General features: G+C 37.1%; 1 protein-coding gene across 11 annotated transcripts in view; it reads right to left on the reverse strand.

Annotated features, from left to right (window-relative positions):
* Positions 1-16,188, reverse strand: part of SOX6 (SRY-box transcription factor 6) — a 366,958-nt gene that overhangs the window by 298,574 nt on the left and 52,196 nt on the right. For 10 of the 11 annotated variants that reach the window (XM_062576052.1, XM_062576050.1, XM_062576051.1 and 7 more), the window contains one exon: positions 15,921-15,991. The gene's annotated coding sequence lies outside the window, so the exon portion shown is untranslated. Of the gene's footprint in view, positions 1-15,920; positions 16,047-16,188 lie in introns of all 11 variants that reach the window. The other variant, XM_062576046.1, reaches the window with a different exon arrangement.

Consider the following 16,188-nt stretch of genomic DNA (forward strand, 5'->3'; position numbering starts at 1 on the left):
CCACAGCAATACCATGTGGATGCTAAATAGGAGTTAGAAAAACGATGGCGTTGTCAGACCCTACAGATGAGAGCTCTGGGAGCAAAGAACTAGTCATCCAGCATGTATCACAGGCTTTTCAGTATATTTCCATTTTTCTCTGGGATTAGTTGAAGAATGGAAAGGAGAGTTTGGCAACCAAATATATGTCTCTGTTTAGAGACAACTAAGCAGAATGAGGATGGATTACTTCCCTTATTTTATACACAGGAAAAATCATCCATCAGAATGACAAATGCTGTATCTTTACAGGCTCTAAACCCAAGTGCAAACATTTCTAGATTTAAGTGATTCAGTAGTACTATTCTGTACTTGTTGCTAACTTTTTTTTGTTAATTTACTTAAAACATCCAAAGTTTTAGCACTAGAAAATAACTTCTGAGGACACCAAGTGACAGTATGTTTAATAAAAAATGGATAATTGAATATCTTAGCGTGTATTACCTTAGAGTAGTAGGTTGGCAGTTTCTTCTAAAAGACACAGATGTGTTTGACTTTTTTGGGGGGAGGGGGGCAGGGTGATGGGGGGGGGGACAGGAAGGGCAGAGAAGTCCATGAATGCCAGTTTGTTTGTAGGACTACTAGCTATGTGAATGGACCAAATGTTTAGAAAGAATGGATTGTGTCATGAGCCTTGTGAAACATGGCAAGGAAAAATCAGAACTGAAGAGTAAGCAGTAGAAAAAAGGAATTCTTATGTTCATGTGAAGACCTGTGAACCACTCAAGGGCACTGCCAGGTCCAAATGATGTTCAAATACCTAAAGTGTAAGTATCAGAAAAGAAGTTCAATACTGTTATATCAGGGATGTTTTCTAGAGGGGTGTGGGGACAGGGGTGACGGGGTATTTAAATTTACAAAGGCAATGAGCCTTGTGATCTTCACTGCCACATTGAACAGCAACTTTGCTAACTTCTCTGAGAAATCTTGTGTATTTTGAGCTCTGTAGATTAACAGGATGCTCAAAGTAATCTGGGAGTCTAGAAACAAGACTTAAGTGGATAATCTCAAAAGATTGTATTTCAATAGACCTCTCACGCATTGGAGTTTGGATAGGAATATAATGACTACTCCACTTCATCATCTAATATCTGTTAAAGACATTTAAATACTTCCTTAGTAATATTACTTCCTCTGGTTACAACAACTGCAGACTGAGATGTCCTGGGAAAATATTCTCTTATCTATAGAGCCTCTGTTTTTCTGTTACTATGAAACTTCTACCCTTCATTAACATTCAGATCACCTTCTTTCTCTGCAGCTGGTGGAGAGGCACTTCACTTTTTTGTCCTAGTAGTAATACAGCAGAACCTTTAACCAGGAATAGGATGCATCTGGGATCACCTTTACTCTTTAAAGTTTGTAAACTTTGTTTTACAGAAATTTGACAGCAAAACACAGACACTGTCATGTAGATAGCTGCAATCAGTAATCTTTTCTTCTTTTTTGCAATTTTTCCCTGTTTTTAGAACTGTTCTTTAACATGAATTTACCATAAACACTGCATAAAGTGGCTATTCCACAAAATGGTTCTGGTGAAGGAAATATTTTCTTAGAAGAAACAGAGAGAAAAATCTCTCAAATATGCAGTCTTCCTTAATACCAGAGTATTTGCCTATTTCATTCAAAAAAAAAAAAAATGAAAATTGTAACCCTACACCTTTACAGAAAGATAGAACATTTTAGGACATTCAAGACTTCTTTCTACATTCTCTATTAGGCTTAGAAAGCACTTCTGCAAACAAACTTACAACACTGCTAAAGAGATCTGGTTTAACTTGGCTTAGGAACTTCGTACTGAAAACTAGATCACTTCGCTGAGTCTGATAGACTTCACTGAGTTGTAGACTGATAGTCTACAATTATTCTTTTTTAATAACATTTCTTAGGTCTTCCTTGGACAGAATTACATATTAATTACATAATTTGGTCACTTTTCACATGTAATTTTTTTTTTTTTTTTTTTTTTTTTACTGTGAGGAAATACCTCTTTTAATGGCCATAATGGGCTATCTGGGAACTTCTAATCTTAAAGTTATATACAAATTCTCAAAATATTTGAGTCTTCTGGAGCACTATATATGCTTATCAACAATGTGTATTTATGCAATAAAGAAAAAGTTTAATATATTATTTCCCTTTTTTTTTTTAATTCATGATAGAATGAAACTCATAATATTTCTAGCTATACCTATTTTGGGTCAACATTCCATTTTAAAAGTATTTATATTTAAAGTTAACTTTTAATATTTTTTTTTGTATTTTTTAAATACAGTAATTATTCTCCTCAATTCCGTTCAGCTTGAAATATTGTTTATATCACTATTGTCATTAATTTTAACATTGCAATTAAAATTAACACTGTGTGGTCAACACTTTCTATATCACTGCTATTCTTCAATTTGTAGATTTGTGTAACTATTCTGATAATAGAAGGATCTTCCTTTACTGCTTATTTAATTTTAGCATGATCTATTTAAATTTTAGCATGATCTATTTAAATTTAGCATGATCACTACTGATAAAGACAGCTTAATTTTCATTTTAATACTTTTCTGTTTGATGTTTGTGTTTATTGGTCATATTCTCATATTTTGTTAAGGTTATTGTTTAGTTAGCATACTGTATTATTTGATCTGGAAAAATATATAACAAAAAGTTACCATATTTTAAGAGAAATAACATTAAGCTGTTGCATTCAAAATACTGAAGGTATTTCTATTCTGAACACTACATGTTGTGTTGTTCTACCTGGGAAATATCTGACTATTTCTTACACTAAAAGGACTTAGCAAATGTTTTTTCCACAATCATCTAGGCACAAAATTCTCTAAAATTCTGACTAGCCAAAAAGAAGGAGTTTCTTCTACAACTGAAGCGTAATCTAAAAAAAAAGCTTTTAGTGCAAAAGAAAGAACAATGAAGCAAGGTAACAACTATGTAAAACCTATGTGTAAATTACAACATGCAGAATGTAAGAACTGCATTGTACTGACTCTATATCCTTTACAAGCAGTAAAGCATTTTCTAATGGATAGAGGTATCTTAAGAATTAGCATTGTTAGTACCACAGTACTATAAAATTGAACTGTACTACCAGTAGCAGCAATTACTACTACTAATACCAAACCTGTAATAATAACTGTAATTATTGTAATCAGTATTATAGTTGCTCCTGGAAGCCTCCACCAGTCCTTGGTTTGGACACTAGATTTTACCATCTCTGACAAGATTATAGCTTAAAAAGGTAAAATAGTTAGATAAAGGTTAAGAAATTCATCACTAAAATGAAATGAGCTGCTGCGAACCACAACAGAGGCAGGTACAGAAACCCCTGGACCTACTGCAGGTCAGCCTGATTGAACTCAACACTTGGGGCCTCGAAGGGTTTGTGGTTGCCTAATGCCTGAACACTTACGAACAAATGCCCTTGCTATATGCTCAGAGTTAAATGCATCTGAACGGCCACGGTACTTACCTAAGTAGACTGGCGATTCGCACTTACTATCGAGGAGAGGCAAGTGCGTACAAGTTGATCCCTCTCATCTTTACAATTCAAACCATAACATCAGTCGCTAGGATATTGCCCCCTCTCCGTTTGTAGGTGCAGCTCCCCTGAATGCAAAGCAAATTCCCCTAAATTTCAATGTGCTAGACAGAACACTATTTCAAAAAGCAGCTGTTGGTGGTAGTGTTCGAGTTTATCAGTAATTCTTATAAAACTGCCCCCAAAACACATACTGTATCTGATCTCAAGTTAAGAAGGCTTTTTTCTAAAGACTACTGAATCATTTTAATGTAGATTCTGATGCTGCCTTACCCGCTTTCAAGGTAGCTAGTAAATTCCTCTTTACTACAGTACTATAAAGATGTGAAAGAACTGTAATAGCATCTAAAAATGAGCTGTTACCGCTATAGCATTCGGTTTAGAAAACTCTAAACAGAATACTGATGAAAAATGTTAATGATGATAGTTTGCTGAGTTCCCAAGAGGTATGAGGTAAGATAATTCACCATATTTTTGTTATAACATGTAAATTATAATGTCCTTAAAGCATCTGCCATAACTCCAAGAAGGACTAAAAGGAAGATCTAAACAACATTATATTCCAGTAATTTAATTAAAAAAAAGCTACCCAGCAACCACATTTATATAATCAATATCATTCCAGCAAACACCTCAGTAGTCACAGGACTGTAAACTCCTGAGCAGTCCTGTCAACTGCAATGAAGCACTTCAAAGTACTTAAACTTACAGGTGTTTAAGTACCTTGCTGGATTAGGGCCTTACGTATGTACATACCTCTGGGTCATTTTCACTAGATCATCAATAAGTCTCAACAAAATTGCTAACCTGTGACATTCAAGATGTTACAACAATGTAAAATATTAGAAACAATCATTGAGTCGGTGACCCTTCAGCTTTGAGAAGGCAGAGTTGTCTACTTCACTGTAGGCTGAACTTCAAGGCTGAGAAGGAATAGTTGCCTTTCTTGGCAATGGTAATGAAATTGTTTTACACCCCCAGACCATCTCTAGACTCTGTAGACTAAGTCTATGGCATCGCCTCAATCCTGCAACTCACAAATGGCACAGAAGGTACAGAGGAATGGCAAAAGGGGTAGCCAGTGTATCTCCTGGCATGTCTGCATGGCAGCTGGTTAGACAAAAAAATCAGCTCACTGCCTAGAGAGTCTGTTGGCAACTCTCAGTTGCACCTGGGAACAATGGCCCATCAAAGCTAACTAGGTATTGTCACTATCCCTACCTAACGCAGCGATGACAAAGAAAAGCACAAAGTCCTTGGACAAATCTTACAGCCTTCCTGTCCCTCATATCTCTGTTTTCCTGAGTCATGTAAGCACAAATGCAACCACTATTACAGCAGCTATCCCAGTGCGACCACAAACAACATCCAGGGCCACGCGGAGGGTGAGAGCGCATTCACTGCTGCCAGAATGTTTTTATTCCACCCCTCCACAAAATACAGCAAATCTGAGGTGGACCTATTTCATGCTCCTTCACATTCCTACCTCACCAACTGAAGGAGAAATTAGGGTAGTGCAGAACTTCCACACAAGGAATATTGGGGGCTGGGAAACATGTTTCTGAGGGCTGGATTATGCATTTTGCTATACAGAATTTCTGAGCTATTGGGTTCTAAGCGTCCACAGTCTATGCAGCTATTGGCATGTTTGACATTTTAAACTATGAAATACCAACCTATTTTGAAATTGTCCAAATCATTAGTTGTGGAATTTTCCTAGCACTTCATGAATACCACTGTTAATTGGGCAATTAACTCAAAACTACAGAATATGCTGTGATGGCATGATATGATATAAGCCATGTAAAAGAAGGAACAGCCAAGCAACTCAGTATGTTGAAAGATATTAATGAAGTGGCAAAATCTGCCAGAAAAATAATAATGGGTGATTTTAACTACCCCAATATTAACTGGTTGAATAACACATCTGTACATGGTTTGGAGAAGCAGCTTATTGATACTATAAATGGCTTCTTTTTGGAGCAGCTCCTTCTGGAGCACAGAGGAGGAGGGGTTCCACTCAGTTATTTATTTGTGTGTGTGTGTGCACACATATGTGTGTGTGTGTGTGTGTGTGTGTATGCACGCACACATGCACACACGTGTAGGAAGCAAGCAGGGCTGTTCTGCTAAGCAACAGTGGTCACAGGGCAACAAGGTCCGAATCTCAGCGATGCAGCACTGCAGTGGGGAGCAAACTGTTAATGGCAGGTGGTCAGGTAAAGCAAAAACCATAAAAACCTGCCACCATCTCAAATGGAAGGCTGTTCTAGAGAAATCCTGGAGTTTATTCATAAACTACCAAAGGTTTTTTTTTAAAAAAAAAAAAAAAAAAAAAAAAAAAAAAGACATGTTTCTATGATAAAGTACACAAATCTATGTGGCCTTAAAGAACAGCTCTTTGAATGCATAAACTCTGCCTAAATGCTTTTAACGGGACAGAACAGTGATTACTGTTACAGCTTGCCATTGAATATTCTACAGTCTAAAATAAAACTACAATATAACCTGTGGCAGACAGTGCATACATTCAATTTGGAGGTTGTTTGGGGTTTTTTTTTTCTTTCTTTCTTTCTTTTTAATGACAGGAAAAGAACAAACTGTTAGTAATAAGGTAATAATCAAGAAGTTATTCAAGCAAATTGGCCTGTGAAGAGGCTGCATATATATTGCCTAATGTACAAATTGAGGAATCTGGAGTAAGATTACACAGGTCCTGCAGCTGTTTTGAGAAATACGGCAGAAATACAGGATAATAATGCGCATGGTTTGTTCCCCTCATCATTCTCTAAGAGCTATACTTATGCCCATAAAAGTCTTCTTTCTGAATAAGAGATTAAAAAGCGAGTAAATAGCTTACAGAAAGGTTATAGAGAGACACAGTAGTAATAGTTGCATCATAGCTGTGATTGTCTCAGGGTATAAGCAGAAGGAGAACTAGGAAGGACCAGAAATGTAGTTTTTTTGTGCCTTGGTCATATTTCAAGACCTGCAATTTTAAGAACATACTAAGTTTCCATACTGGATCAGAAGAAATGTAGAATGGGTAGCAACCAGTACCTCGTATTTCAGAGGCAAGTAAATACACCGGAGTTGTTACTGAACAGCTCTATGGGCAGAGGATTTTTTTCTAACCCACTCCTAGTTCCTACAGAGAGACACACTGTTAGGCTTTAATGAACATAGTAATGAAGCATAAGGACTACACTCTAGAATGGGATGTTACCGTAATTTCTAACCACAAAAAAAGGCCAATATTCTAGCAATAGTAAAAACTTGCCCAAGCAAGATAGGAAAAAAGGGCTCTAATAAATAACTGTTCTTTAGTGAACACAGGGGAAAAATTCAATATAGTTGTGGGGGAAGTGGCTTTTCAAAAATTTATATTAATATCAGCATCACAATTTGGAGGAGGAAATGTTCCATAAAAATCGAGACTTTCTAACCGCTCTTATACAATACTGGGTTAAGAAGCAGCAAAGTGACATGTGTTGACAAATGCAGTTTTGTACCTTAGAAAGAATAGTTTCAGCTTTTTATTTTCACTGCTGGATTTTATACAAACTGTAATCACTTGGTAAAAATGGAGAAATGAAATAATATGTCAATTGTACAAACAACCCTTAAAGATAGAAAACAGAATCTATTGTATCTTTAAATAAATCAATAGTGCATGTTCTATTGAGATAGGGTATTCAGTTCTAAATAATAGCTCAAAAATATAGGAGAAATTAGAGAACAGGAGAACTAGCCCATTCCCAAAGTTAACCGCAACTCTGATCCCCTGCATTTGCCATAGAAGCATCTCTCAAGTTTTAGACAATTAGCTATGATTTTTTTTTTTTTTTGAGTGAAATTCATACTTCACTCGCATCATGCTGAGCATTTAGGCTTCAGGCCCTGCACTTTACTCTCATCTCCTCAGCAGTTCTGACTATAGTCCAGCACTGTTGGGGAAATGATGGGGTTAATCACTGACCAAGCATTTCTCAAAAAGAAAAATACTAAATATTCAGCATAGAGTATTTCATAAAATAGACGCTAAAACAGTAAGAATTCCATATACACATCTAGCTTCCTAGCTAACCAGCCATCTTCCCACTGGTGCCCTGTCTCAGCTACTCTCTCCAACCACATTTCTTGGTCAGACCTTCACTCCTACCAATTTCCAGATAGAAAGCATCTCCTTTGCAGATCAAACTTCTACTTTTATACTGAAAATAAGAAGACATTCTGTGAACTGTTTCACTGGAGAAGATACAAGCGAGAGTTGGAACTTCAAAAATGTATGTAACCTGATTTATTTCAGCATAGGGATTAATTATTCCTTGGGGTTTCTGGCTCCTGCAAGGAGCATCCTTCAGGCTAACTTTCAGAGCCAGGATTATATATTAATCTCTTATAAACCAAAAAAGATAATGTGGTATCTACACAATTAAGAGTAATAGTTTTAATATTTTATGTTGCACAGTACTGAATCTATCACACACAAACATTAAGAACAGCAAGCTGCTCCCAGTTAGTTCAAACTGATTTTGTTGAATGTGTTGTTAATATAGATATCCCAAATACCAGTTCACCTCCACTGTGAATGAACTCAAACTACTAGAAGTAAAAATGAACATTCTTCACTTTATTAATATATTCAGTACTAACATAAGTGCTGCCAAGAAGCAAACTTCTGTCATGGAAAATGAATTTAAGAAAATATGCACTGATTTTTAGAGTTGCCCATTGTGCTCTATCTTATCTTTACAGTCTTAAAGTAGCATTTTAATGGGCCCTGCACTTTGATCAGCCCTTTTCAATTAAGTTTAGAAATGTGAGCGTTTTACAATATAGTCTTCATCGAATTTTTTTATTTAGCTATTAACACTCCTGTTTTACCTTCAACACACTATTACGAGATTTCTATTAAGTCAGGCTTTGGTATATACCAAAGATCTTGAGACATCTAGCAAGCAGTTAACCTCTTACTCCAGCCTCTCTTGTAACTGTGATTATGATGAATGAGTGGTTAGTTCTAAGCAATTCTGTTTTATGTCAATAAATGAATCAAACAGCCATTGGTATATGTGTGTCAGGAAGGGAGAGAGAATACAGCTGTCTGTGGACAGTTTATAACACTTGCCCTCTTAAATAATCTGATTTGAAAAGTTAATGCTCACACCAATTGTTGGCGTTGTCCATACTATATATAATTTACTGTTCAGTGCAACTGGTAGAAAAATTTCTCCACAGTTTTTCTAAGATCATGTATTGTGGCTGTTAAATGACCTAAGGTTTTGTGATGAACAAGCATTTCATCTCTAAAAATATTTTGCCTTTGAAAATGCCAATCACTTGCAGAAAAACCTATAGGATTCTCTGCAGGTATAGACTCATATGAATACTCTTCCTCCATGCTCTTATTTCAGCTGCTTAGCATAAATATTTCCTAGTAGTTTCCTGTCCCTCAAGCATTGCATGCAACTTGAACAACATCCTTCATTCTTGCAAAAATAGAATTGTTTGAATGAACATTTTCATTTTTTCTTAGTGCTTTTATAAATAATTTTTTACACAGCAGATGGATCTAGTGCAGTACACATATCATAGAATCATAGAATCAGTAAGATTGGAAGGGACCTCTGGAGATCATCTAGTCCAACCTCCCTGCTCAGCAGGGTCACCTAGAGCATGGTAGACAGGGTTGCATCCAGGCGGGCCTTGAAGATCTCCAAAGAAGGAGACTCCACAACCTCTCTGGGCAACCTGTGCCAGGGCTCCGTCACTCTCACAGGGAAGAAATTCCCCCTCACGCTCAGGCGGAACTTCCTGTGCTTCAATTTCTGCCCACTGCCTCTTGTCCTGTCACATGGCACCACTGAAAAGAGTTTGTTCCCATCCCCCTGACACCCTCCCTTCAGGTACTTACACCCATTGATAAGATCCCCCCTCAGGCTTCTCTTCTCCAGGCTAAACAGGCCCAGTTCTCGCAGCCGTTCCTCGTAGGGCAGATGCTCCAGCCCTCTGAGCATCTTTGTAGCCCTACGCTGGACTCTCTCCAGTAGCTCCATGTCTCTCTTGTACTAGGGAGCCCACAGCTGGACACAGTACTCGAGGTGAGGCCTCCCCAGGGCTGAGGAGAGGGGGCAGGATCACCTCCCTCAACCTTCTGGCAACAGACTTCCCAATGCACCCCAGGAGACCATTGGCCTTCTTGGCCACAAGGGCACATTGCTGGCTCATAGTCAACTTGTTATCCACCAGCACTCCCAGGTCCTTCTCTGCAGAGCTGCTCTCCAACAGGTCAGCCCCCAGCTTCTACTGGTGCCTAGGGTTATTTCTCCCTAGGTGCAGGACTCTGCACTTGCCCTTGTTGAACCTCAGGAGGTTCCTCTTTGCCCAGCTCTCCAGTCTGTCCAGGTCTCTCTGAATGGCAGCACAGCCCTCTGGTGTATCAGCCACTCCTCCCAGCTTGGTATCATCTGCAAACTTGCTGAGGAGGCACTGTGTCCCTTCGTCCAGGTCATTGATGAAGAAGTTGAACAGGATGGGACGCAGTACTGAGCCCTGGGGGACACCACTAGCCAAAGGCCTCCAACTAGACTCCACGCCACTGATGATGACCCTCTGAGCTCTGCCTTTCAGCCAGTTCTCAGTCCACCTCACTGTCCACTCGTCTAACCCACACTTCCAGAGCTTCTCTAGGAGGATGTTATGGGAGACACTGTCAAAAGCCTTGCTGAAGTCAAGGTACACAACGTCTACTGCTCTCCCCTCACCTACCCAGCCATCATAGAAGGCTATCAGATTGGTTAAGCAGGATTTTCCCTTGGTGAATCCATGCTGGCTACTCCTGATCACCTTTTTTTCCTCCATATGTCAGGGGATGACATCCAGAATGAGCTGTTCCATCACCATTCCAGGGATGGAGGTGAGGCTGACCAGGCTATAGTTGCCTGGGTCCTTCTTCTTGCCCTTCTTGAAGACTGGAGTGACATTGGCTTTCTTCCAGTCCTCAGGCACCTCTCCAGTTCTCTAGGGCCTTTCCAAGATGATGGAGAGCAGCCTGGCAACAACATCCACCAGCTCTCTCAGTACTTGTGGGTGCATCCCATCTGGCCCCATCGATTTGTGGATGTCTAGTCTGCCCAGAAGGTCCCTAATCCTATCCTCCTCAACCAAAGCAGTGATGGAGCAAAGAGGTCCTCACATGGAGAACACAACAATCCTTTGAAAGAACATTTCTAGCAGTAGCTTCATTAAATGATTAAACCTCATCAAAAAGTAAACAAGGACAACATACATGTCCTCGGTCTTTGTACAATGTGTCAGAAGCTGTTTGGATGGATCTCTCCCACTCTGTGCTGTCCTCATTTTAGTATGGCTAAAGAATATGAAAGCATGAAACCTTTTGGGTTTATATGAATGCAAATTGCTATTCTGTTTATTTTCTCTTACAACATACATTTCACTATTCCTTAGGAACTGAAGGAAGTATATGTGCAATGGTAAAAGCAGTTAAAGTGCACTATTCACTTACTAGAAGACAATATGGGTAAAATGAACACAAAGCATATTGTTTTCATAACATGTGCATACTGTGTATCTATTCATTTGTTTACTTACTATGAAGAAACAGTCTGTACAGTCAATAGAGAAGAAGCCAAAATAACGTCTGCTGTACTCAGAAAGTAAATGGGAACTCAGATAGGGACAATATTCTGTGCCAGCATCATGCAACAGACATTCCTCCTACTAAGAGGACTAGAAGTCCCTAGATGACCTTCCACAACCACATGGCTTTAGAAAATATTCACACAGGGGAGTCCATCAGAAAACCCAGCTGGAAATGGCTAAGGAAGAGAATTTCAGACACTGAAAAACCAACAAACAAAGCTTTCTGTTGTTTTGGTCAGACTTCCTCTGTCCTGCTCTGGGCAGATGAGCTTTCCAGACACCTTTCTCTCTTCCCCTCAGTCTTTTTTTCCCACACCTGCCTCTCTTCAGGTACAACTATATTGTGCAGTGGAGCATATGAGCTAGCCCCGTGCAGTGCTGGGTAGACACAGCTGTGCTCTATCGCACCCACATTGGCAAATGTGCCCGAGTATGTATGCACTGGGCATCACTGCAGTACAAAGAAATGTCCTTCTGCTTTCCACTTGATTTTTACTTGATTGATTCTCTCTTTAAGTATATCTAAGATGTAGATGTATTTGTATATTTTGAATGGAAGCTTTCTCAAATGAGAAACTCTTCAAGATAGGTGCATTGCTTTCATATTTATTTATACCCCCACATAACACAACAGAAGTTGATTCTTATTCGAGAATTTGCATGCTACTGTAATGCAAGCATGGCATACAAATAGTAAGATAGTGTTTCTTTAGAAGCAGACTTTACATCCACCATTTATAAAATAACACAGGGAAAACAGAGCCCCAGGCTGCCGGGTGGCTGCTTCATGTGTAAGCAAATTATTTTACGTGGATACATCACAAATGCTAGCAGGGAACCTCTAGTACCTCCAGCACATCTCTGTCTACAAAAGCTACAGTCATTGCAGCAAACAGAGCTCCTGGTAAGACTACACTTAGCTTTCTCAACAGAAATTTCAAAAGAAACTGTTCTTTACACAGAGAGGTAAGTGATAATCCGATAAACACCTCCTTGTTCAAAATACTGATAAACAATTATATTTTAAGAAGAGGAAAATGAAGCTGTAAATCTACTTTTTAACAACTGAGCTCAGCATATTATCTATCTAGAAAATATAGACACTATATTTTCCCAAATAAAATAACAGTAATTCAGTAGAACATCAGATGCTATTAATTAAACCTGTGAAGCTAAATAGTGTGAAAACACAAAATTCTTCACTTGCTCCCAATAAGTTGTGCCTTCTTCAACTTTAGCATGTAAATATTCAAAATTTAATAGTTTTCTCTTTTTAAGTAAGCTGTAACAGATACAAAACACAAACCTATTTGGTCAGACGTTCCACGTTGCAAATGAAAACAATCCCTAAGTTTTAAATAGAATCATTCCAAACTAAACCAAGGAAGCATAAAAACTGCATTAAAAGTATGTTTGAGGAAACATGTTAAATACTGAGTTTGAAGCAAAATATAGTCTCTGATGATGTGCTGTCTGGATTTCTTAAGTTTTTGAAAAGATAAGGTTTACCTACCTACACTATGAGTTTTGTTGTGTTATATGCATGTGTCTGTGTGTACAGGCACGTGTGTGTCTTTAGTGTTTCTATTTTCAAACCTTCTTTGATTAAAAAAAACTACTTGTTTTTAAAGCAATTTGATTTTAGTCTCTACTCCAGTTATATTATTTTAAGTATATTTTCAAGGTAGGCTTTTAATTGAAGAGCTATTCTAGCAAGATATTGAAGTTTCATGGGCTTTACCACCATTCATTGTAGACCTTTTTCCTCTGTTTTCAGTTTACACTCAAGTTACAATAAAACATATACACAGAAACTGAACTGTTAGTAAAAAAAAAAAAAAAAAAAAAATATAAATTGCTAACATACACACAAAATTTATTTTACATGCAGTGTTATTAGAGGACATCTATTTTACCTTCTATAAATTTAAATAACTAAAAAACTATTGCAATTTACTATTGGACAAACTTACTTGAGAAGAACAATTAAGTGAATTAAACCATGTTAAGACCATACTCTTGAAAACAGTAACCTTCAGTTAAGACAATTACTTTGCGGGCATTATACAAAAGCACAAATGTCATATTTTCCGTGCAATTTACTTTTGTATGAATCATCAATCCTGTTTTCTCCTGAACAAAACTAGCCAACTATGACAAAAAAACCAAAGTTGTCTGAACTGGATGATCCAAGTAATTACATGTTACAGCAGAATGCATTATGACAAAACTTTCAAAAATTTGAGCAAAAAGTTATTATAGCCCCTGGTTGAAATAGCTTTGGTATAGATCTATAGAAGTATTTAGCTGATCTTGCTGTATTCCTGTATGAAAATATGTATAGTTACAAAGATGAATCTCCCTAGTGTTGATCTACACTCCTTCCCTTTGGAGTATAGATCAAACAAATATGCCCAAATATTACAGCATAGGTATATACTTCTCTTAATTATTTTTAAATACTGCCTAGAATTTAATCTTTTGGAAACTCCTCACACGATGCAAAACTTTTGTCTTCCACAACAACCCGCAAACATTTCATCTTACGTGGTATCATTTGCTTACAGCCTATTGTGTCCTGCTGCTTCTCTGATTGGCCTCCATGAGCACCTCACATGAATAAGTATTTGCAGAAATCAAGCCTTTAATTTGTAATATCCTTTCCTATTAGTCTATAGTGCAGAATGAAAATTTATGACACTATACATGTTACTGTTACTGCACACTGAGAGTCTGTATCAGCTGAACTGAGGTATATTCTGTATTAATACAGAATATATACTTCAATCTTGTTTTCAGTATCTGAGGAGACACCACTTTATCAGCTTAGTTGTACATGCTACTTTTTAATTTTCAGTTTCTTTGAATTTAGAGTCTGGATTTGTTCCTAAATTTATAATGCTAAACATTACAAGAAGTTTTCTAATCAAAGAGCAAGGACAGCCAGCAGTAGTGTTAGCTTCTCCACAAATTTGTTTCAGTATAACTGACCTCTGATTTGCAGAGAATATCTATAAAAGACTAGACTGTAGTTCATTTTGTACAGTCATTGTGTATAATCACTTACTTGGCTTCATTCGTAAGACTGCTGAAGCATGTTCCAGTTCACAGGCCCACAATACTGTGAAGTGTCTTAACTGTACTAACAACTTATTCTGCAAAAGCCTATGTACAGCTGTGTGATAACAACAATTGGCACTTCTCATTGAAGTACTTTATAATATACCTACTTGATTGACCTAAACATGAACACTGTTTTCAAAGTATACTATATGTCTATATTTGTTTACCACATCTTTCTGCCACCGTCAACCCAGACAAGCCTCACATCAGGAGTTCATAATACAATTAGTAAAGAATTTTGTAAGATCTTAAAATTACTATTTTCTATCTATAGATCAGAAAATTGAGGCAGAGAAAGCCTAAGTGATTACTTCATAAAAGAGTGCAGTGGTAAGGTTAGAAAAAGTTAAAATAAATTCCTCACTATCCATTCAGCAATCAGCCTATAACTTTACATTGCCATCTGAAAAGTATTTTTCAAAGGTAATGCTTCTTTAAAATTGTTTTATTATATATTGTTTAAAATTATTTGTTAACAGTCTTTCCAATAAATATGACTGTCAGTGTTTATTAAAAAGAAACAAATGCCTACTGACCTGTAAATGAAGGAAATTGCAAATTTAATAGTAAAACATATATACAATTAAATATTTGTTAAGAGGAAGAGTTAGTACAAACTGAATACATTTTCATGTGAAGAAAATAAACAGTGATATTCTTCCCTGATTAATGTAGTTTCATGAACCTTTTTTTCCACAAATGATTGAATAGATATTTAGTTGTAAACTGTATTTGGGACTTCAGAGAGCAGGCTATATAGATTGGTTTCACTTATACAACATCAAGCAGAAGGTATTGCAATAATTTATACCATGCCAAGCCTAAGCCTCAATAGATTTTCCTTATTGTATCTGAATAAAATTGAAGACTATCCAAAAGAGCAGTTCTGAAAGCTTTCTCCTCATTGCATGAGTGAGCATCTTCTTCACAGACCCCTCTTCTCTAACCCTCCCTTTATGAAAGCATTCATGCATGGGCCTGGTCCTATTTGCTTTATCTGAACTTGGGCATATGCTGAAGTATCTTCCTGGGTCATGGCCTAAATGGCTGAAGTAATTTTTGCTGCAACCATGAAGGTCAGCTTTCTCCAGGATAAGCTCCCAGTTCAGCAAACAGTAGTCATCTTAGCATCTCCTCAATAAACTCAACTAGCATTTCCTCTAAAAGTCCTGTCAGTCTTGAATCAGGGCCCCAGTCACTTCTAGAAACAATTTCTGTCACAACAGCAAGACACAGTCCTATCCACAACAGTCATAATTTGATGTGCTACAGAACTGTAGCACTATTCTTTCATTATTAGGAAAACCAAAGGAAAGCCTGATAATCACTGTTAATCTGAGTATCTATAGGCCCCTGAATAACTAAAGCATTAATTTAAAGAAAAAAAAACTCCAAATGTTTCTAAGTAGTTAGGTAGATTTCTTAATAAGAGAACATTCTAAAAAATGTTATATGAAAATGGCATTTTAGAACAGATTCTAACTTTCATATTAAAATAGTTTTACAAAGAAATACCTAATAGGAAGATTAATCAACAAATACTTACAAATAAACAAGAAAATCAGCCCCAGCTCCCAGAAATCACTGGTAAGTTGCTTTTGAATTCATGAAACTGACCTGAAAATGTAGAAGAAAAAGTAAAAACAAAGCATAAAACTGATAAATTTTACTTCTTTAATATTATAAATAGTAGTATTTTTTAACTATGAACTAAAAACTGCAAACAGCACTGTTGTCACTATTTCAGCCAAGTAATTTACACAGAATTTGTTTCCAGGAAGCCAATACCAGGAGAAACAATTATTTCATTGTTC

The sequence above is a fragment of the Rhea pennata genome, chromosome 5 (genome assembly GCF_028389875.1).
Source record: "Rhea pennata isolate bPtePen1 chromosome 5, bPtePen1.pri, whole genome shotgun sequence".
In the NCBI taxonomy this organism is placed as follows: Eukaryota; Metazoa; Chordata; class Aves; order Rheiformes; family Rheidae; genus Rhea; species Rhea pennata.